Here is a 21,914-nt window from a genome sequence, read left to right as displayed (position 1 = left end):
AGTCGTCAGCTCAGCTCCATGTCTACAGTAAGTAGCTCACTCCTGAAAATGCTCTTCAGTCCCTGAGTGCCCAGCCCACCTGCACTGGCTGTGCCTTTGGGAGGTTGGCCAGTCCCCTGGGGGAGCACCATCCACATGCTCACCTCCTCTGATTCCTCCACCTTCTTTGGGTGGCCAGCATGGGAGAGCCGAAGGAGGAGGCAGCAATGACCATGAAAAGGGAAAAGTGGAAGTGGGGAGGGACAAGATTCTGCACGGATACTGGGGCTACGTCTCTTTGGGTTAGGGCCAAACACCTGACCAAAGAAAAACAAAATGATACTTCAGGATTTGCTTTGGCTCAGGGTTTGAGTACCCAGTCCCTTAGGATGAAGAAGGCATGGTGGCAGGGATGTGAGACAGCTGGTCACATCTCATCCATAGTCAGGATCCAGAGACTTATGAACACCGGCTGCCCAATTGGCCTCCTCCCTATTCCCTCATTCTTGTCTGGGGCTCCAGACCATGCCCACATCGAGGTGAGTTTCCCCCAGGTAACCCTCCCTAGAAATACCCTCATGGACACACAGAGGTGTGTCTCCTGGGTCGTTCTAAACCCAGGGAACTTGACAGTGAAGATTAACATTTGCAAATACTAAAAGCAGTCAAGAGTCACAGGAAAGAAGCGAAAGGCCAAGCAGGCTAAGAGAAAGGAAAGGCAAGCAGAGGGCTCTGGAGTCACCCTGGCACGACACAGACCCTGCACGTAAGCATGGCATGCTCACACACTTCTGAGACCACAGAGCCTTCCATCTTCAGCTTTCTCTGCTCTGAACCAACAACCTCCTTCCCGTGCTGCTGCTGAGCGACGGTGAAGCAAGTCAAGGGCGCAGCCCGGAGAGTTGGCATCAGCCTGCCTGACCAGTTGTGGGACTTTGGGCAGCTTACTTTCCCTTTCTCGGTCACAATTTCCTCAACTATGAACCAAGCATGGTAACCTTATAAGAAGGCGGGGAAAACAAATACAAGGATCCTGAAGTGCCCGCCGCAGAGAAGGACCTCGAGAAATAAAGCCTCTTGTTTTCATTTCCTTCTGCAGGCTCTCCCCCAGTCCCTCTCTCCCGTGTGACTAATGTGTCCCTCGAGGCAGGGTGGCTAGGATGTGGACAAGGACCATGAGAGGAGAGAGACTCAAGAACTATTGCTTGGGAACAATCAGCAGGACGAATGATGACAAGACCGTGATATGTTTGAGGCTACCGAGTCAGCCTGGACTGACTTTCCATTCATCTCCGGCACCCACTCACGATGCAGCCTTGGACAAACCTATCAGCTTCTTACAGCTGCTATAACAAATTACCACGAACTTGGCAGCTTAGCACACAAATTTATTCTTAAGTTCTAGAGGTAAAAGTGTCCCGAGTCGGTTTTACTGAGGTCAAGGTGTGAGTGACGCTGCAGGTTCTAAGAGAGAATCTGTTTCTCGGCCTTTTCTAGCTTCTGTGGGCCCCCTGAACCCCTGAGCCAGAGCCCCCTCTGTGTCCTCAATGGGCACCATGCTAGCCTGACTCCAACTTTCCTCGCTCCTCATCAAAGAACCTTTGATTACATCTCTGGGGCCACCTGAATAATTCAGAGCCACCTCGCTACCTCAAGGACCTTAAATAAATCACAACTACAAAATTCCTTTTGGTGCGTAAGGTCATATATATAAGTCCTGGGGTAGGGTGTGGATATAGTTTAAGCTCTAACCAGCCCATTTCTCGGAGACGCATTTTCTTCACCTGTACAGAGGATTCTAAACCTGGTTAAATGTATCAATTTGGCAGTGCCATGGCCCCTAGGTACTTAGCCAAACAGTAGGTCAAAATATCACTGTGAAGATGTAGTAGTCTGAATGTAACTGGCCCCTATAATCTCACAGGGAGGGGCACTATTAGAAGGTGTGGCTTTGTTGGACTGGGTATGGCCTTTTTGGTTGGAGGAAGTGTGTCACTGTGGAGACAGGCTTTGAGGTTTCCTAGCCTCAGGATACTGCCCAGGGTCTCAGTTGACATCCTGTTGCCTACAAGATGTAGGGCTCTCAGCTATTCCTCCAGCACCATGTCGCCTGCTCCCACCATGCCTCCCACCATGCTCCCCACCTTGATGATAATAGACTGTACCTCTGAAATTGTAAGCAAGCCCCCCCCCCTGAGTTAAATGTTTTCCTTATAAGAGTTGCTATGCTCGGAGTGTCTCTTCACAGCAATAAAAACCCTAAGAGAGAAAGTATTTTTAAACCAATTAGCACTTAAATCAATGGGCTTTGAAAGATGATTATCCCTCAAAATGCAATAAATACCACCTAATCACTTCAAGATATTTTTTGCATGTGTATATGTGTGTAGTGTGCACGCAATGTGTGGATTCCTGTTCAAATGTGTGTGTGTGTGAATATGAATGTATACATATAGAGAAAGACTAAGCTGACCTCATTGGTGTCTTCCTCGTTGCAATCCACCTTATACATTGGGACAGGGTCTTCATCTGAACTCAGAGCTCACTGACTCAGCTCATCTAGCCAGCCCTCCTGTTCTGTGTTCCCTTCTCTTTACTCCATCCCCACCACAAGCACTAGGATTCCTATCTATTTCCATGGATTCTGGGATCTGATCTCTACTCTTCACATTTGTGCAGAAAGTGTTTTATACACTGAGCCTCCTCCTCGGCCCCATCAGTTAAAGAACTAACATCTCAAGGGGCTGGAGAGATGACTCAGTGGTTTAGAGCACTGACTGCTCTTCCAAAGGACCTGGATTTGGTTCCCAAAGCCCACATGGTAGCTCACAACCAACTGCAACTCCAGTTTCAGAAATGTAATGCCCTCTTCTGGCCTCTTTGGGTACTGCACCTATGTGCACAAAGCCACACATAATTAAAAATAAAATAAATCTTAGAAAAAAGACATCCCCCAAGAAAGAAGGGAGTCTCTCTGTAGATAACCTTCCAACTCTGCCTGAAGCATCGGATTCCAGGCTCTTCCTGATGAGTCTCCAGCACAGCATGCCAGGCAGATTTCAAACTTCCTAGCATCAATAATCACATCAATCAATTCCTTTAAAAAAACAAATAAATGATAAACAAGTAGATTTGATAAAAATAGAGTTGAAGTTTTATAGTCAGTATTGAGGTGAAAACACACAGACTGTTCAGTATACTTCCTAAAACACTAAAACAAATAAAGGCAATAAATAGCAAATAGAGTGTTGAATATTTTAGGGCTTTATTTTTGTTTTTGAGAATTTCATACATGAGTACACTATATTTACATCATTCCCAACCTTTCCTCTCTTTGTCCCAATTCCGCCTGTGTCCCTCCTTCCGCCCACTTCTCAAATTCATGACTTCTTCTATAATTATATATTATATATACCTATATATTATATATAATATATACATAAATATTACATATACACACATATATACATATAGAGAGAGAGTCTAATTTGTATTGTCTGCATGTGTTTAGGGCTCAACAGATATTGTACATTTTAACACACACACACAGAGCCTCCTTATGTGAAGTGTCATTATACCAGCGTGGACATTAAGTTAATATGGAAGAACTGGCAACATCAAGCCCACGTTTGCTTGCTTCTTAGATCCAAGGAAATGTCTCAGAACACTTCTAGGATCTTCTATGTGCCCTTGGGAGAGGGCTGTGCATCTATGGAGTCACTTCCTCCAGAGGAAAGAGGCCGAGAGAACACTGGGCCAGCAACAGTCAGTAACCATCAACTCTTTCAAAGCCTCCACAATTGCAGACGTAGTCACGGGGTGGACACAAGGCCACAAACGAAAGTCAGAGATGTCTAGACACAAGCAGACTCTGGAGTCATGCCTCTTGGTCACAAGCATGGAGACAGGACGAACAGCACACCAAGTGTGTTCAGAGAAGCTTCAGAGAAGAAGAAGGCCTCCCACAGCAACCTTCTGCAGCGTCCCTGACCCAGTGAATGAAAGAGGAAAACAGGAAAAATAAGAAAGGCATTACAGGTACATCCCTAAAGATGGCGGGTATCGTGTCTCTAAGGCACATACAGTGTCATACTCTAAACTGTTCCCAGTTGCCCTCATGGACCGGACTTTACAGAGAGAGCCTGCTGACAGGTCAGGGAGGATCACCTACCAGAGCCCACTCTGTCTAGGTTGTCATACTCTCCAGGTGCTCATTTCTACCAAAGCACTCTGGAGGCAAGCCCAGGAGGCTCGCTGTTTAGGTGGTGCAGACGCTCGGCTTCAGAAAGCACTTCACGTCGCCCCTTAAGTGGGAGTCACATAAGCTCCGTTGTTGAGCCGCCGCAGGCAAAGGTGTCTCCAGTTCAGACACTGTGGCAATTTGCATGGTGATTTCCACTGCAGCCCTTTGTCCTCCTGTCATCCTGAAGAAGCCCTGCAAAAGTCGAGGAGAAAGCAGCTCATATGTTTACAGCCTGCTTGACACACTGTGATTTTACCCCCTCTCGCCAGACAGAAGGGGCGGGGACACCGGGGCTGGTTTTATTGTGGCGGCACAATTTCTTTGACATTGTTCAGTAGAGGACCTGGAAGGCAGATGGGGTAAAGTCATCAGTGGGCTGCACTGCAAGAAAACCTCATATTGGAAACCATTTGTGATTAGCTACAAGGCAACCTTCCACATTGCAATAAAAAGTAATTTCTTCCACTGATACAATGCTCCTCACTTTTCCCAAATATATGTCTATTTGCAGTCTACAGTGAGATGGGGGGAGCTCCATATTAAAGATTAAAGGGGGAGGGAAATCTTTCTTAAAGATGCAAAGGATTAGAAAGAAGATCTTTCCAAGGAGTCCATGAGGAAAACCACCCCAAAGATGGGTAGAGGATCCCTCATGAACTCGGGCAAGTCCCTTCTATGTTCTAGAATCCAGATCCTTTCTTGGGAAACAGAGAACCCAGTGAGACGGCTGATGCGGGTGCTCCAGAAGGCTTGAAGGTGATGTAGATAATGCAGGTGATGCAGATGATGCAGGTGATGTAGATGATGCAGGTGATGCAGGTGATGCAGATGATGCAGGTGATGCAGATGATGCAGGTGATGCAGGTGGTGCAGGTTATGCAGATGATGCAGGTGATGCAGATAGTGATAGAGGTATACATAGCTATGATGAGAACTCACGTCGGGTGGCAATGGAGGCTCAGCACAATAGAACTGATAGTAAGTAGTCTTAGCTATTTGGGAAGCTGAGACAGGGGGATTTCTGGGTTCCAGAAGTTCAAGGCTATCCTGAACATCACGAGATCCTGCCACATCATGCCAAACACTTAGTAAGCGAATGACCCTGGGGATGATGCCAACGGCCATGGTGATGGTGGCAGTGGCAATGCTGGACATGGTGACGAAGATCCCAGCTATGAAGCTAACAGCTGGTTTGTATTAAGCGCTTCCTATATTCACACAATTAGTGGGTACTATTTGCCATAATCTTAGCAATTCTATGAAGCTGCATTTCTTCGCACTTCACTGAAGAGAAAACTGAGTCTCAGAGGAATAAAGAAACTTGTTCAGGGGTTGGGGATTTAGCTCAGTGGTAGAGCGCTTGCCTAATAAAAGCACAAGGCCCTGGGTTTGATCCTCAGCTCTGGGAAAAGAAAAGAAAAAGCAATTTGTTCAAAGAAATGTTTTGAGATCAGGGCTGGAGGGCTCAGTGGGTAGGAGCATTTGGTGCACAAGGATGGGGACCTGAGATCAGACCCATATAAAGAGCCAGGTGTGACCACAAGCATACCTACAAACTCAGTGCTAGGGAGGGGAGATAGAGACAGGAAGATCTCTGACCTTTCTGGTCAAGCCAGCCTAGGCAAAAATGGGAAGTTCCAGGCTCATTGAGATACTCAGCCTCAAGCGGATAGGTGAGCGGTAGGGCAGGATTCCCAACGTCTTCCTATTTGTGATGTGCACACTTTCGCACACACACACATATACACATGTACTACACACACATACACCACATAAAACATAAATAAATAATTTTAAATATAAAAAAGCCATGTTGAGATCAGAATTCACTCTCAGGCTGCTAGTGCCCCTGAGTTTGGTCCTAGGCTTCCACGCAGTCCTAGCTGCCCCTCAGCTCTGTGACAGATGAGGCAAAATTTGTTCCATGCCCCTTGTAAAAAGTTTCCACCAGCAGTCTCCCGGGAAAAGAGAAGAAACGTGGAACGTTGAGAGCATGTGGCACTTCCAACATCAAAGAGGCTGAGAGCCCCATTCTGTGAGGCCTGAACCACCAGGTGCACGCTGAAGGCTTGCACAGATGTGGCAGTGCTGGGAGGGTAGGTCTGAGGGCAACACCCCCACACACACACCCCGGCACAGGGAGGCGGGGGAAACCTGCGATCATTGCTTTGTCCGTGCAGGGAAAGAGCAAGTCAAAGGGGAGCACTAGGGATTAATCCACCCAAGAGGAATGAGCTACAAAAGCTGCATTTGGAAAAGGTGCGTGTCGCCCCTGACGGCATCAACCAACCTGTCACAAATACCTGCGGATAGAGAAGTCTAGCTTTCCGTTAATGGCAGAGTGCTTTGTTTTGCTTGCAAATGCCTCAAAATAATAATAATAATAACCTTCTCAAGGTGGGTGGCAAAGTACGTTTCCATCCTATGGGAAACTGTCACGAAAGATGATCACAGCCTCCGTGAGCACGTCCCCCGTGGGAGCCAAAAGAAAATACCAACGCTGCAAAGCCCATCTCTGAATCACTGCTCCTCAGAGGTCTGTGCCTCTCTGTGATCTACAAAGATCAAAGGGAAAACCTCCTTCACATAAACTCCAATGACAGCAGTAACAGGGAGCTGACACAAACCTGAGGTAGAATTCAGCACATGGTCCTGGTCACTCCTGACATAGCCATGGCTGTTGGCCTCTCTCCTCCGATGCAAGGGATGACCTGCTTCGTTGCTCTAATTTGCCCCCACAGTAACCAGCACAGGCTTGGCATAAAATAGTCTATCGAGGAAAAAGTAATCCTATGCCAGCACACATTAGGAGCCCCCAGACACATCTGAGACCATGTCTCCCAAACCAGTGAGAGGAGAATCTTAAATTTCCCTTAGCAACAATTTCTTGCCTGGGAGATATCCCTCAAGCCAATCATTAAAATCGTTATAATCACATCAATGGCATCCACCATCATTCAAATGTGTAAAATTATTCTTGGGCTGGGACATACTTCAGACAGTAGCAAGGATGTGCATTAGACCCCCAGAACCCTCATTTTAAAACGCTGAATGTGGTCGTGTGTGGTTATCATGCCGGCACTGGGAAGCTGAAAGAGGCAGATCCGTGGAGTTAGCTGGCCAGTCAGCCCCGCCTCCGTGCTGAGTTCCAGTCTAACGAGAGACCCTGTTTTTGAAAAGTTGGACAGGCTCTTAGCAGTGTCTTATACACTCGTGTGCACACACAATCATGCCTACCCAAAAACAAGTGCACAGAGACAGACAGAAACAAGGAGAGGGGCTTTCCAACAATAACCCTTTAGAGAATCCTCAGTATGAGCAACGCAGGGACACTGGATAAGAACATGACAGAGCTGGAAATTGGCTTCCGGTCTGGAATGCTTTTTACAGAACACCCCTCTGTGCTGCTTGTCAGTCTAATACATTGGCATGGGTGCACCGTCATTACTCATGGGAGATCTCAAAGTCCTTGTGTGTGTGTGTGTGTGTGTGTGTGTGTGTGTGTGTGTGTGTGTGTGTGTGTGTTGGTTTTTCGAGACAAAGTTACTCTGTGTAGCCCCGGCTGTCCTGGAACTCTCTCTGTAGACCAGGCTGGCTTTGAACTCACCGAGATCTGCCTGCCTCTCCCTCCCCTCCCGAGTGCTGGGATTAAAGGCGTGTGCTAACATCACCTGGCTTCAAAGCCTCAGTTTTAAAACTCCAGTTCTGTTCTTCCACAAGTCAGTCACCCTGGCATACTTCTCCGAACACCCACTCCACCAAATGCTAACAGACACTGACAGATGCTCACCATGAGCTGTTAGCCTTCCTGCCAGCCCTTTGTGAAGAACCATAGAGGAGCTAGAATCCACAGACGGCATGTCTCCGAGTCCCTTATAATAAGACTAGGTCCTTCTTACCCCACATCCTCTCCAGCATAAGTTGTCATCAGTGTTTTTGATCTTGGCCATTCTGACAGGTGTAAGATGGAATCTCAGAATTGTTTTGATTTGCTTTTCTCTGATGGCTAAAGATGTCGAGCTTTTCCTTAAGTATCTTTCAGCCATTTAAGATTCCTCTGTTGAGAGTTCTCTGTTTAGGTCTATAGCCCATTCTTTTTTGTTGGATTATCTGTTTTTTGGATGTCAAGTTTCTTGAGTTCTTTGTGTGTTTTGGAGATCAGTCCTCTCTCCAATGTGGGGTTGGTGAAAATCTTTTCCCATTCTATACGTTGCCGTTTTGCTTTGTTGACCATGTTTTTACAGAAGCTTCTCAGTTTCACCAGGTCCCATTTACTAATTGTTGCTCTCAGTGTCTGTGCTACTGGGGATGTATTTAGAAAGTAGTCAAGTATACTTCCCACTTTCTCTTCTACAAGGTTCAGTGTGGTTGGTTTTATGTTCAAGTCCTTGATCCATAATGACATCTTGAAATTTGCAGGCAAATGGATGGATGTAGAAAAACCATATGGAGTGAGTAACCCAGACCCAGAAAAAAAAATATAATATGAACTTCTAGACATAAAGCAAAGAAAAACCAGCCTATAGTTCACAAACCCAGAGAACCTAGACAACATAGAGGACCCTAGGAGAGACATACATGGATCTACATAGGAAGGAGAAAAAGACGAGATCTCCTGAGTAAATAGGGAGCATGAAGGTCACGGTAAAAGATTAAAAGAGGGGAGGGGAGGAAAAGAGGGGAGTGAACAAAATTGTATAGCACAATAAAAACAATTGAAAAATAAGCCTCAGTTCTAGCAAATGCATGAGAAGGGCAGGAGACTAAAGGAGGGAGACTGTGTTCATTCTCTATTGCTGCCATAGCAACTTACTCCAAACCTGCCGACTTCAAACAACACTCACATTCTCACACAGATCTGTAAGTTAGAAGCACATTGGGCTCAAGAGATTCTCTGCTTCGGGTCTCACAAGGCTAGAAACAATCACTAGCTGACCTCGGTTCTCATACTAGCTCAAGGATCACTTGAAAACAGAAACGGGTTTCATGAAGTTGTAGAACCAAGCCCTCTGTTTTCCCAGACTGCTGGCTGGTCCTCGTGAGCGCCTCCAGGTTACCCACATTCATTCGCTGACAGACCCTCCCTCTTCACAGCCAGAGATGGTTCACTGAATCCTCTCATGCCTTGAACCTCTTCAGCATTCCATCTGGTTTATTCTTTGTCTTAATTAGGGTTTCTATTGCTACGATGAAGCACCATGACCAAAAGCAACTTAGGGAGGAAAGGTTTTATTTATTCAGCTTACACTTTCACAGCACTGTTCATCACTGAAGGAAGTCAGGACAGGAACTCAAGCAGGAGAGGAACCTGGGAGCAGGAATTGATGCAGAGGCCATGAAGGAGGGTTGCATACTGGCTTGCTTTTTATGACTTGCTCAGTCAGCTTTCTTATAGAACCTACAACCAGAAGCCCAGGGGTGGTACTACCCATAATAGGCTGCGCCCTCCCCCATCCATCACTAATTAAGAAAATCCTTACAGGCCTGCCTGCAACCTACACACACACACACACACACACACACACACACGTGCATATAATGCAATCTACACACATACACGCAAGTGTACGTGCATGCACACATAAACACACCCACAAGCACACACACACTTACTCACACCTCTGTCTGGAGACCAGGGGCCAACCTCATGTCGCTTTCCTTAGGTACCATCCACCTTGTTTTCTGAGTCAGGGTCTCTCATTGGCCTATAACTCACCAAGTAGACTAGACTAGATGATCAATGAGCTCCAGGGATTCACTCGTCTCCATGTCTCCAAGTTGGGAATATGAACATTTACCACCATGCCCAGCTTTTTTATATGCATTCTAGAGATCAAATTCAGGTCTTCATACTCAGACAGAAAGCGTGTTGTTAACTGACTGAGCAGTCAACCCAGTCCCACATTTTTAAACTAGAACATGACTCATCTTCTCAAAATTACGCAATTTGTCTTTATTTTACTGACTGGACTATAACCAATGTAGGTGCCATAGGACAAAAAGCCACTGGGCCTTAGAAAACACTAGATCAACCAAACGCAGCCCTTTTCCTTCCTGCAGGACTTCTCAGGGTACTACATACATGAACGGGCGTTAAGAACATCCAAGAAAGAGGCCTAGCACACAGCGTTACTGTTTCCCCAGAGGTTCTCAGGGGAAGCCTTGTTTAGCAGAGGATCATGCCTGGTGTGGAATTCCAGCTCATGGAGTGCAGGGAAGCCGACATCACTGGTAGGGCTTGAAGAAACACCAGCTTAGCTGAAATCCTCTCGGTTGATCACGCTCACTCTAATCAGCCCTAAACATCTGATTAACAAAAATTGGAGCTCTGTTTGTGGAACGCAGAAGAGCATTTGAGAGTTGATGCTGACAGCTGGGAAAGTTAAGGCCCTCAGGGTAAATGTATTTTCAAGATCAGCTTCCTATAGCAGACTCCTTTCTTCTAGGCACCCAAGGTCATTGCAAAGGCTTGCCATCCCCAAGAGTCATTAACGAAGGGGCTTACCAAAAGATTAGGGTGGCCCTCCAGTTCTCACCCTAATTGTGCATTGTGTAACAGAATCCTTTTACTTTATGTGTGTCAGTTGCACATTCGCGCATGTTGACAAAGGTGTGTGTGCACGTGTGTGCAAATACATTTGGAGGAAGGCCAAAAAGCAGCATGTGTGTCTTCCTCTACCACTTCCTCCTTATTCTTTTAAGACAGGGTCTCTCACTAAACCTGGAACTCACTGATTAGGATAGAGTGGCAAGCCAGGAACCCTCCCGTCTCTACATTCCCAGGGCCAGGGATACAAGCATGCATGGTCACGTGGGTGCTAGGGTTCTGAACTCAGGTCCTCATGGGTGCAAGCACTTCACTGGCTGATCCATCCCCCCAGACCCTATCACAGTGTTACATCCTGCTGCTTGCTGCCCGCTCTGGTGTCATCTGCTCCTCCTGCTCCATCGACTCCCCATGTCGCTGCTTGTCTCCCCTCCAGTCACCCAAGAAGAGCAGATGGGCATGACATCAAGGGTGACCCCAAAGGAGAAGCAGAACAAAAGAGTGCCCCCAAAGCCCAGGACCCAATAAGGGTTAAGTAATGCACTCCCCTCTTGATGAATTCTCATACAGTCATTAAAAATGATAATTATGACGACTTTGCAACAGCATGGAAAATGCTTATGATATAATTAATTCTAAGCGGAAAATGCAGAACACAAAATGATAGCTATACTATGATTACAGCTCCTTAAATTATACGTTCACAAGGATAAGCACTGGAAGGGAACATGGAAGAAAATGGTTTAATGTGCCGGGGATGCCTGGTGACACGGGTGGATTTCTCACTTTATGTTAGGCTGGCGGTTCTGTAATGTTGAGCAAATCTTCAAAGCTAAAATTTAAAAAAAAATCAGTTGGAGGATGAGTAGGCAGACAGGCATCCAATTCACCTGCAGGTGAGAGAATGACGTCTATCCAAAGGGATAGGAACGGGCAACCTGATGTTTCTCCAGATGCAACTTAATCTTTGCTACTTAAAAACAGAGTAACCCACTGGGCCTTCACATGAGAGACAAGCTTTATCAGACAGGGCACTAATGATTTGGGGCTCTTAGTCCGCTCAGGGTACACTAACAAAAATACCACAAATGAGGTAACCTATAAACAACAGAATTCCCTGAAGTTCTGACAGACAGATTCTTATAAAGGCTCACTTTCTGGTTCATAGAGAATAATTTCTTGGTATGTCCTTAGATGGTAGTAGAGACAAGGGAACGCTCTGGGATCTCTTTTTTTTTATTAATTTATAAAAATTTCCACTTCTGCCCCTCCTCCCACTACTCTCCCACTCCCCCCACTCCCCTCTCCTCCTCCCTCTCCAGTCCTAAGAGCAGTCAGGGTTTCCGGCCCTGTGGGAAGTTCAAGTTCCTCCCCCCCTCCCTCCAGGTCTAGGAAGCTGAGCATCCAAACAGACTAGGATCCCAAAAAGCCAGTACATGCAGAAGAAACAAGTCCCAGTGCCATTATCAATGGCTTCTCAGACAGCCCCTGTGTCAGCCACATTCAAGACGCTAATCCTATATAAAGTTATGAGCATAGCACGAATTCTAATTGGTCTTAATAATAAAAACCCAGAGTCAGATATAGAGGTTAAGGCTGAAAGATCAGAGAAGCAGAGCAGCCGGTCACTAGTTCTTACCTCTACCTCAGACCGAAAGGGCGACCCTGCTCTACGAAAGCTCAGACTGAATTTTCTCTGAGCTCCTGTCTCCTCCCACCTCATATTCCTCTCTCTGCCCAGCCACATCACTCCTGTCTTTACCTCCCTAGTGCTGGGATCAAAGGTGTGAGCTCTGTTTCTCTTTTAGCCTGATTCAACCTTGTGCACCCCAGGGTGGCCTTGAATTCACAGAGATCTGTCTGCCTCTGTCTCCTGAGTCCTGGAATTAAAGGTGTGAGCCACCTCTGCCTTGCCTCTATGGCTAACTAAGGTGGCTATCTCCACACACTGATCTTCAAGCAAGCTTTATTTGTTAAAACACAGACAAAATATCACCACATATGAGGCTCCACCCACATGATCTTATCAGCTCTTCCAAGACTCTGCCTTTTAGTACATCAACCTTGAAGGCTATATTTGAACACACGCCTGCAGAGGATCACATTCAGGCCACCGAAGGCTCTACTCTGAAAGGTGGGCCTTAAGGGTCCATTGCAACGGGGAAACAAGATGATAAACCAGAGTTCTACTGGGTATGGGTAAGGACTGAGACCTTCCTAGGAAGGACTAGCATGATGGAGACTCAATGGAATCCATTTGCCCAGAATCACATCCCACAGGGCTGAGTGACAGAGAAGGCTGGTTGATTGGCAGGGCTGAGCCAGGGAATCTTGGGATCTCACGAGATGACCACCCAGCTTCCCTTGGGAGGATACTTACATGCAATCTTCTCTCATAGTACCCATCTCTAGAGGCCCAGTACAGCACACATAGGCCAAGTTCTTGTCTGAGCCTCAGCCAGGGACTGGTGGTCATCCCAAAGGGACCCAGAGAACTAAGCAAATGATCGTGAGATCCAGGGGTCACACTGAACAAACGAAGCCAAATGAAGGGGAGCCTGGAGTAGATGAGGGTAAAGAACCATGTCTGTTGGGGTATTTCATGGAGGGGGCGTTGTGGGACACTAGCTGAAGATGTGTTACATTCCTTTACACTGTGGAACATTTGCCTAATGATGCAAGGATGTGTTGTGTTCTTTGATGTTGCATTTGTTTAACTCTGTGAAGCCGTGTTACTTTTACTGCCTAAAACACCTGATTGGTCTAATAAAGAATTGAATGGCCAATAACTAGGCAGGAGCAGGATAGGTGGGGCTACCAGGCAGAGGGAGTAATTAGGAGTAAAAGAGAAACGAGAGAGGAGCAAGAAAAGAAGAGGGGAAGAATGTTAGGAGCCAGCTAGCATTCCAGTTAAACAGACGAACACAGAATAAGAAGGAAAGAAAAGATACACAGAAATTTAAAAAAAAAAAACAAAACAGTAAAAGCACAAAGGCAAAACGTAGATGAGTTAATTTAAGTTAAGAAAAGATGGTAGAAACAAGCCATGCTAACACCAGGCATTCATAAGTAAGAAAAAGTTTCTGTGTATTTATTTGGGAGCTGGGTGGGGGGCCCCCCAAAAGTAAAAAATAACCATCCACAAGAGAAGACATGGTGAGCATGTGCAGTGAGTAGGGCTCCCTGGTCACACTTTATGGGGGAACTTGGCTGCCCTCACCCTGGAGAGAGAAAATGGGGTTCTCATAAAGATCACTGCGGAGGACCTAGAAAAAGGGAGAGCCAACCAGCATTCCTTTTCCCTTGGCCAGGGGCCCTAGTGAAAGACTACATGACAGCAGAGAAAAAACTGGGAGATGGCTCATTGCATGCCCCCATCACAGCCCAGAGGATCTTGGGATTCTTGCCAGTTGACCACTCCAGCTTGTAATTGGAGGACACTTGTGTGTACCCCTGCTTCACAGTGCCCACCTCTGGAGGTCAAGCAATGGCATCCACCCCACGCCATGAGCAGGAAGTTCCTGAGGGTGGTGCAAAAAACACATTTCTAGAAGAAAACCCACCCCATGGATCAACCATATAGGGTGTATTTGTACAGCGCCAGGTGTGCACAGAAAGGGCTCACCTTGCACAACTGTGACAATGCGCTCCAAACCACCCACTCTGACCCTGACGGCCCACATGCTCACGACGATGAGGAATGAGCGGAACAAATTACACTTGGGTGAGCCTGTGAAACAGTGGGCGGACACTGTAAAGTGATGATACAGACAATATGGATCTATATGGATTGACGTGAAGAGATGCTCCAAATACATTGCGAGGTCTAACAAGCAGGCAGTGTGCATATGCAGGGAGGAGGGGGAGAGGAAGGGAGCGAAGGAGTTGGTGATGCATTTTTTGACTGTTAACAATGATGCTGCCCAAGAATAAAGACACAGGTGATATACATGTTTGGCTAGATTTTTTTCCCTGTTTGTTTTTCTTTTTACTAAGTGTTCTATAATTGAGAGAGAGAGAGAGAGAGAGAGAGAGAGAGAGAGAGAGAGAGAGAGAGAGAGAAGATTGCTGCTGCAGGGGAGATGACTCATTCAGTCAGTAAAGTATTTACAGAAGAATAAGGACCTGACTTCAGAGTCCTTGAATGTATATAAAAAGCTGGGCATAGCAGAATTTGCCTATGACCCCCTTGAAGAAGATGCAAGGGCAGAGGTAGGAGTGTTTCTGGGCTCACTCACCAGTCTACACAATCAGTGAGCAAAGCATAATTAAAAGCAGAAAATACCCAATGTCTGGCCTCTACTTGCACAAGTGCCTAGACACACATATGCACAGAGACATGTAAATGTACCCGCGAGCGCGTGTGCACACACACACACACACACACATACACACACATACACACACACACACACACACACACACACAAAGAAATTGAAGTTTAATGGGAAATAATTTCAGTGAAGTTAAGATAGACTAAGTGACTTGCTCCAGCCAGGTACATAGACTTGCCCCTAGAACCTAGAATCCTAGCCCTCAGGAGGCTGATGCAATTGGACTGCTGTGATGTCATTTTTAAGGCAAGCCTGAGCTATATAGTGGATTCCAGGCCAGCTTTGGGTTACAGACTGAAACTGTGTCATCATCATCATCATCATCACCGTCATCATCACCATCATAGTTCCAATGCCAACCCAACTAAAGGCCCGTGGTTGGCATTTAATGCAGATCTACCAAGCTCCACCACTGCTCTTTCTGCCACGAGGCTGTCATGTTTTAGAACCATGTTGGTCCCAGCCAAGCAGGGATACAGAAGGAATGAGAGTGGACCAGAAGATGCTGGAAGCAGAAAAAAAGAAGTGTCTCAAGGGTCCCCAGTACCCCGAAGCAGGGTTTCTCCACCTCAACTCTACTGATGTTTTACAGACCCTCACTCTTCGCTCCAAAAGATGGGTGAGAGGTCTACGTACTGCAGGTGGCCACCAGCATCCCTGGCTTTTACCCATTAGGTACTATAGCAGCTACTAATAATGTAGAACAACCATAACAGTCTCTAGACATTACCAAAGGTCACCTACAGGGCCAACTCACCACTGGCTGAGGAGCAGCCTGGCACAGCAGCGACCCCACATTGTGGTTTGATATTTGCTGCACGTGTCTACACTTCCACCAACCAAACAGCTCACTCCACAGTGTTGGGTCTGTCCTCCTAATCCTCTAGTCCTTATTATTCTGAGCTGTAACAGCTCCTGCAGGCATTGTTAAAGACAAATGCCCTAATTGGTGAGCCCCAAGTGATAGTTGTTAACTATTGCCCGGATCCCCAGGGAGGACAAAAACCTGAGTTTCACAGCTCTAAGAATGGCCCAGAATGGGCCTTTTGCCACTCCTTCTGTGGGGGTTCATCCACGCCTCTGCATACCCTGAATTAAAGTAAGGGAAGCTGGCTTTTTCTTGTAAACAGCAAGCTGTGCAGTCATTACAAGCTTGCTTGGAGATAATCAGGGCTGACACTCGCTGTACGAGCAGGGTTTATTGGAGACCACCCACAAAGTTGACTCAATGCAAAATGACACTACTAAGTAATCTAATCCCAAAATGTAGATTCCATTCCAACAAATTGCACACAAGTGGTCTCCTGCTGGTTTAACTGTTGCCTGGAAAGGCAAACCCAGTGCATTCATGGGGAGTGTGTTAGCACAAAGCATACGGACCGTAAACAATGAAAATGCAGTACCTGGTCCATCACCATGGAATGCCACGAAGAGAAATTCTTCATTTATATTCAGCCTTTTATACCAAATAAAATTATGATGAGGAGAGGGCCCTGAGCACACCACCTTTGTTCTGACTCATTTTCCCTTTGAGCCAAAGAGCAAAAACAGGGACAGAAATATATAAAAATTATGGCCACTGAGATTATTGTAGGGTCTTATTATTTTATATTAACCAAAATTGGAGGGAACCAGCACATGACTTTATTCCCCACTAAGCAAGTATGCATCTTCAGCTCTGAAACACAGAGTCCCCATCCTCTAACGGGAAGGACATTTATTTGTCCTACAAAATAATCAGAATTAGTTCTACTGTAAGTAAAGAATTGACGTTTTAGAAGCCAGGGTTTGCGGCAAGTCAACAATTGGACAAGGCTGCCTCAAAAGTCAGTTTCACTTTAGGGTACATTTAATAGCATTTACCGCTTCCATTCGCTAGAGTCCACTGACCGGAACACACGTGGAGAACATGTGTTCTGAGGTGGACTTTAGGGTGGACAACTGTGGTGTCTGAGCCCTGTGTTTTGGTATCTTTTCTCATTGCTGGAACAGAACACCTAAGTTGAAGACCATAGAGAGGAAGGTTTTCTTTTGGCTCACATCTCATAAGTTTTTGCCCATGGTTCTGAGCTTACAAGCTATGGAGGTTTGAAAGAAAATGTTCCAGAAGCTCGTATGTTTGCTTAGTCGACAGTTAGTGGAACTGTTTGGGAAGGATTAGGAGATGTGACCTTGTTGGAGGAGGTGTGTCGCTGGGAGTAGGGTTTGATGTTTCAAAAACTCAAGTTGTTCCCAGTTAGTTATCTCTCTCTCCCTCTTCCTCTCTCTTTCTCTCTCTCCCCCTCTTCCTCTCTCTCTCTCTCTCTCTCTCTCTCTCTCTCTTTCTCTCTCTTTCTCTCTTCCTCTTCCTCTCTCTCTCTTTCTTTCTCTCTCTCTCTCTCTTTCTCTCTCCCTCTTCCTCTTCCTCTCTCTCTCTCTCTTTCTCTCTCTCTCTCTCTCTCTCTCTCTCTCTCTCTCTCTCTCTCTCTCTCCCCACCCTCCAAGTTTCAAATAAGATGCAAGTTCTCCACTGCATGCCTGCTGCTTGCTGCCTGTTGCCATGCTCCCACCATGATGGTCATGGACTCACCCTCTGAAGCTACGAGCAAGCCTTCAATAAACTCTCACTCTTATGAGCTGCTATGGACTTGTTATCTCCTCACAGCAATATAAAAGTAATTAAGACATAGGCATTGCTGATTCTGAGCCCATGGTGAGGCAAACATCATGAAAGCAAAATATGCAATAGAAGGAAAACATGCAATAGTAGCTACTTGACAAATGGCAGGTGAGCAACAGACACCAACTGGAAGGGACCAGGTATAACCTTCAGTTAGGGTGTGCTACGAGGGACCTACTTCAGTTAGACATCCCTCCTAGTTCCCACCACCTACCAAAACAACACCAACAATCAGGGAGCAAGTGTCTGTGGAGAACAATTTATAGTTGCACTATTTAATGTTGTTAAATTGACGGGATCTCGAGTTATGCAGGAGAGAAGCCTTTGGGCATGCCTTTGAGGGATTAGCTAGCTTAAGATAGCATCTGGGCAGTCCTGTGAAGGATTATTAGATTAGGTCAATTGAGGTAGGACCACCTTATTGGGGGTGACGCCATTCCATGAGCTGGGTTCCTAGACTGGGTGTTATAATTTATTTTAAAAAAAAATCAGCGTGAAGGAGGAATGCCATACACAGGGCTCATGTAGGAGGTTTATTGGAAGAGGAGAGAGAAGGGACAGAAAGGGGGACAGGGTGGGAGGGGCGAAATCGGTCCCTGGAAACAAGAGAGTGATGGAAGGGGGGGGTGGTTGTAGACAAGGCCCACCTTTTAAAAGGGAATGAAGCAAACGGGTTCAGGAAATGATCTTAGTGGCTACTACTGAAGACAGTATCCTGTCAGGACCCCAAGGGCAGGCCAGTGCAGATGCCTGAATACTGGCACTGGGTAAGCAGAAGAAAGTCAGGTGAATGCCAGCATTCATCTCTCTCTGCGCCCTGGCTGCAGATACAATGTGGTCAGCTGCCTCACACTTCTGCCACCTGACTTCTTCACCTTCAAACTGTAAATTAATCCTTTCTTACCCTTAGCTGCTTTCATTAAGGATTTTGTCGCATTAAAGAAACTAACATTCAAACCCCAAGAGCCTTCAGCATCTGTAATGGCGATTCTTGTTGTCAACTTGACTCCAGCTGGAGTTAACAAAAGCCAAAAATGGAGGGCCCACATGAGAGGGACTTTTGCTTAATTTGAAGTAGGAAGATCTGCTTCTCATCCTGATCTGTGAGGTAGGGAGATACACCTTTAATCCAGATCTTTGGAGATGGGAAAACCCACCTCTAACCTAGGCCACACCTTCTGCTGGAAGCAGAAGGACAGGGAAGATGAAGCTTTATTTACTCTGTACCTTCTTTCTCTCACCTCCCTAGCAAGTCCACTCCTTCACAGACATTAGATCCTACTTCTTAGGAATCCTCGTGTATACCAAAGACCAGTTGAGACATCCAGCCACAAGGACTGAGAAATTACTGAATGCTTGAACTTTCTGCTCATAACCAGCCATTGTCAGATTAGCTGGACCACAGCCTGTCAGCCACTCTAATAAATCCCCTTTCTATATAGAGAGAGATGCGTTCTATACGTTCTGTTTGCTCTAGAGAACCCAGACCAATACAGCATCCATTGAATATTTTAGGCAATAACTTACAATAGTGTGGTATCATCTCTGAGTAGCAAAATCTGGCCCAGATACCTAACGAAATGGGACAGCTAATCGATCAGTGTGTACCTAATTCAGGCCCTTACCACCACAAAGGAAAAGCTGTGTCTTATCATAGATGTTTATCATCACCATTTCCCCCCACACAGCACTGAAAACTGTGCTAGGCAAACCACGGATGCTTAATAAATGCCCGATGGATCCCCATCCCACCCTCAAGGTGGTCATCACTGAGACCATGTCTGTATCAGGAAACCAAACAAGACTTTAATGCAGCACCCAGGAGGCGGAGGCAGCTGGATCTCTGAGTTTGAGGCCATCCTGAGGCCACTTAGTGGAACTCTATCTCAAGAATAAAAAAGTAAGGAAAGAGAGAGGGGAGGGAACCAAGTTTCAGTAAGCACGGGGAGGGCAGTGGGTATGGGGGAGGATATGCTCCAAGTCCATTATGTACATCCATGAAAACTGCCTTGTATAACTCTAACTAAAAGAAAAGAAAGTCAAAAAAAGAAACGAATGTGTCATATATAGATCAGTGATTTTTCAAACTATGTGTCACCACTCATGAACGTGACAAATAGCTCATAGTCTATGACCAGTACTCTTCTCTTGGGGGGAGGGGTAAATAAAGGTGATTATTTACAGAAATGGACAGAGATGCTTGGGTGTCCCTTCCAACTACAGAAACCCACTGATGGCCCCAGACATCTACAGCTCCCATCCTGCACCTGTGCCCCACCACTGGGTGTGGCTGGAGAACATCACACTCTTGCTTGTACAATCCACTCCTGTGACCTCCAACCTCTCTCTCTTTACCTCGGGCACCTCCCTGAACGTCCTCACCTTCAGGTGCTCGCCTGGCTTCCTACCTCCCCAAGGAAACAGAAGCATCCGGAAACAAACTGCCACAGTGTCCCACCTCCACTGCTACCCACCCACCATGATCTGTCCCCCAAAACACTATCTTTTCCACCAAAATATAAATGATTCTCCCTTGCAGGAAAAGCTGAATTCCACCGGATCCCACCCACCTAACACAAGAACGTGACTCCAGAAGCTTCCCCTCAGTCTCATACATCGTAGGTAGGGATTTTCCTGCTCTACTTAGATATTCCCATCCCTATATTATTTCTCTTGTCTTAAAAGGGAAAGTAAATAGATCAATCTTTTCTTACTCTTCACTCTACTTCATCCCCAGTGACATTCCCTGTACAGGATCCCTTTACAAGAACTGTCAGTGCTCCTTGACCCAGTTGACAGTGCTCCTTGACCCAATTGACAGTGCTCCTTGACCCAATTGACAGTGTTCCTTGACACAGTTGTCAGTGCTCCTTGACCCAGTTGACAGTGCTCCTTGACCCAGTTGACAGTGCTCCTTGACCCAATTGACAGTGTTCCTTGACACAGTTGTCAGTGCTCCTTGACCCAGTTGATAGTGCTCCTTGACCCAGTTGACAGTGCTCCTTGACCCAGTTGACAGTGCTCCCTGACCCAGTTGATAATGCTCCTTGACAAGTTGATAGTGCTCCCCAGAAAAGTTGTCACTGCTCCTTGTCACAGCTCTCTGTGTTCCTTTGCTGAATGTGTTCCTCTCATTCTCTCCACCCAGATCATTACCCCCCCACACTCCACCAGAATTGTTTTCTCGTCAAAGTCACCAGCGGCATCGATGTGACTCCAACTGTCAGAACTCCAGGTTTGTTGTAAAAGGAGCAGCGGGCTGGCCCAGCTCCCAGCTGCCTGGCTAGCTTATACCCCGAAATAACAACATACAAATTGTATTCATTTAAACACTGCCTGGTCCATTAGTTCTAGCCTCTTATTGGCTAACTCTCACATCTTGGTTCAACCCATTTCTAATAATCTGTATGTCACCACGAGCTCATGGCTTACCGGGAAAGATTTAGCATGTCTGATCTGGCAGCTTCATGGCGGGCAGCTCTCTGTCTCTGCCCCCTTTCTCCCAGCATTCTGTTCTGTCTACTCTGCCTATCTAAGTTTTGCCCTATCAAAAGGCCAAAGTAGTTTTCTTTATTCAACCAATGAAAGCAACACATAGAAAGAAGACTCTCCTACACCACAGGTTCATCCTACACTGGCATGGGTCAGCTGCTCTCTCCCTCCTCCTTAGAACACTTCCCCCACTTGGCTCTTGGTCACTACACTCGTTTAGGTGTTCTCCTACCTCACAGCCATTCCTCCTTCATCTGCGTGTGTGCCTCCTAAGGTCTCTTCTTATACTAGAAGGCCCTGGGCTCAGCATTCAAGCCTGCCCTATGCCTGCCCCACTGTTCTTCCTTGTAATCTCTCTTAGCCCCTTGGTTTAAAGTGTTTTGTGTCCATTGATGACTCCTAAGTTTCTTTCTCAGTCAGAACCCATCTCTGAAATCCCAGTTCATCCAGATGCCTACCCATCCCTGCTATTCAGATTCTAGCATATATAATTCTCCTCCAAACTCTCCCTCTGTAAAACCTTTCTCAACCCAGTTGCTGGAAACTCAACCCTTCAAGTTAACCAAGCCAAAACCCTCAGGGGCATCCCTTATTCCATTTCCTTCACACTCATGTTCTAATCCACCAGAGACTTCTCTTGGCTCTACTTCCAAAATATAT

The 21,914-nt window shown here is 46.3% G+C and overlaps 1 long non-coding RNA gene across 1 annotated transcript in view; it reads right to left on the bottom strand.

Moving 5' to 3' along the window:
- Positions 1 to 3,227: 3,227 nt before the first annotated feature.
- Positions 3,228 to 21,914, bottom strand: part of LOC125416299 (uncharacterized) — a 56,345-nt gene continuing 37,658 nt past the window's right edge. The window contains exon 3 of the long non-coding RNA XR_007236836.3: positions 3,228 to 4,414. This is a non-coding gene — a long non-coding RNA (uncharacterized LOC125416299). The remainder of the gene's footprint in view (positions 4,415 to 21,914) is intronic.

Source organism: Myodes glareolus, chromosome 1, assembly GCF_982192425.1.
Source record: "Myodes glareolus chromosome 1, mMyoGla1.1, whole genome shotgun sequence".
In the NCBI taxonomy this organism is placed as follows: Eukaryota; Metazoa; Chordata; class Mammalia; order Rodentia; family Cricetidae; genus Myodes; species Myodes glareolus.
This window is presented reverse-complemented; position numbering and strand designations above follow the sequence as displayed.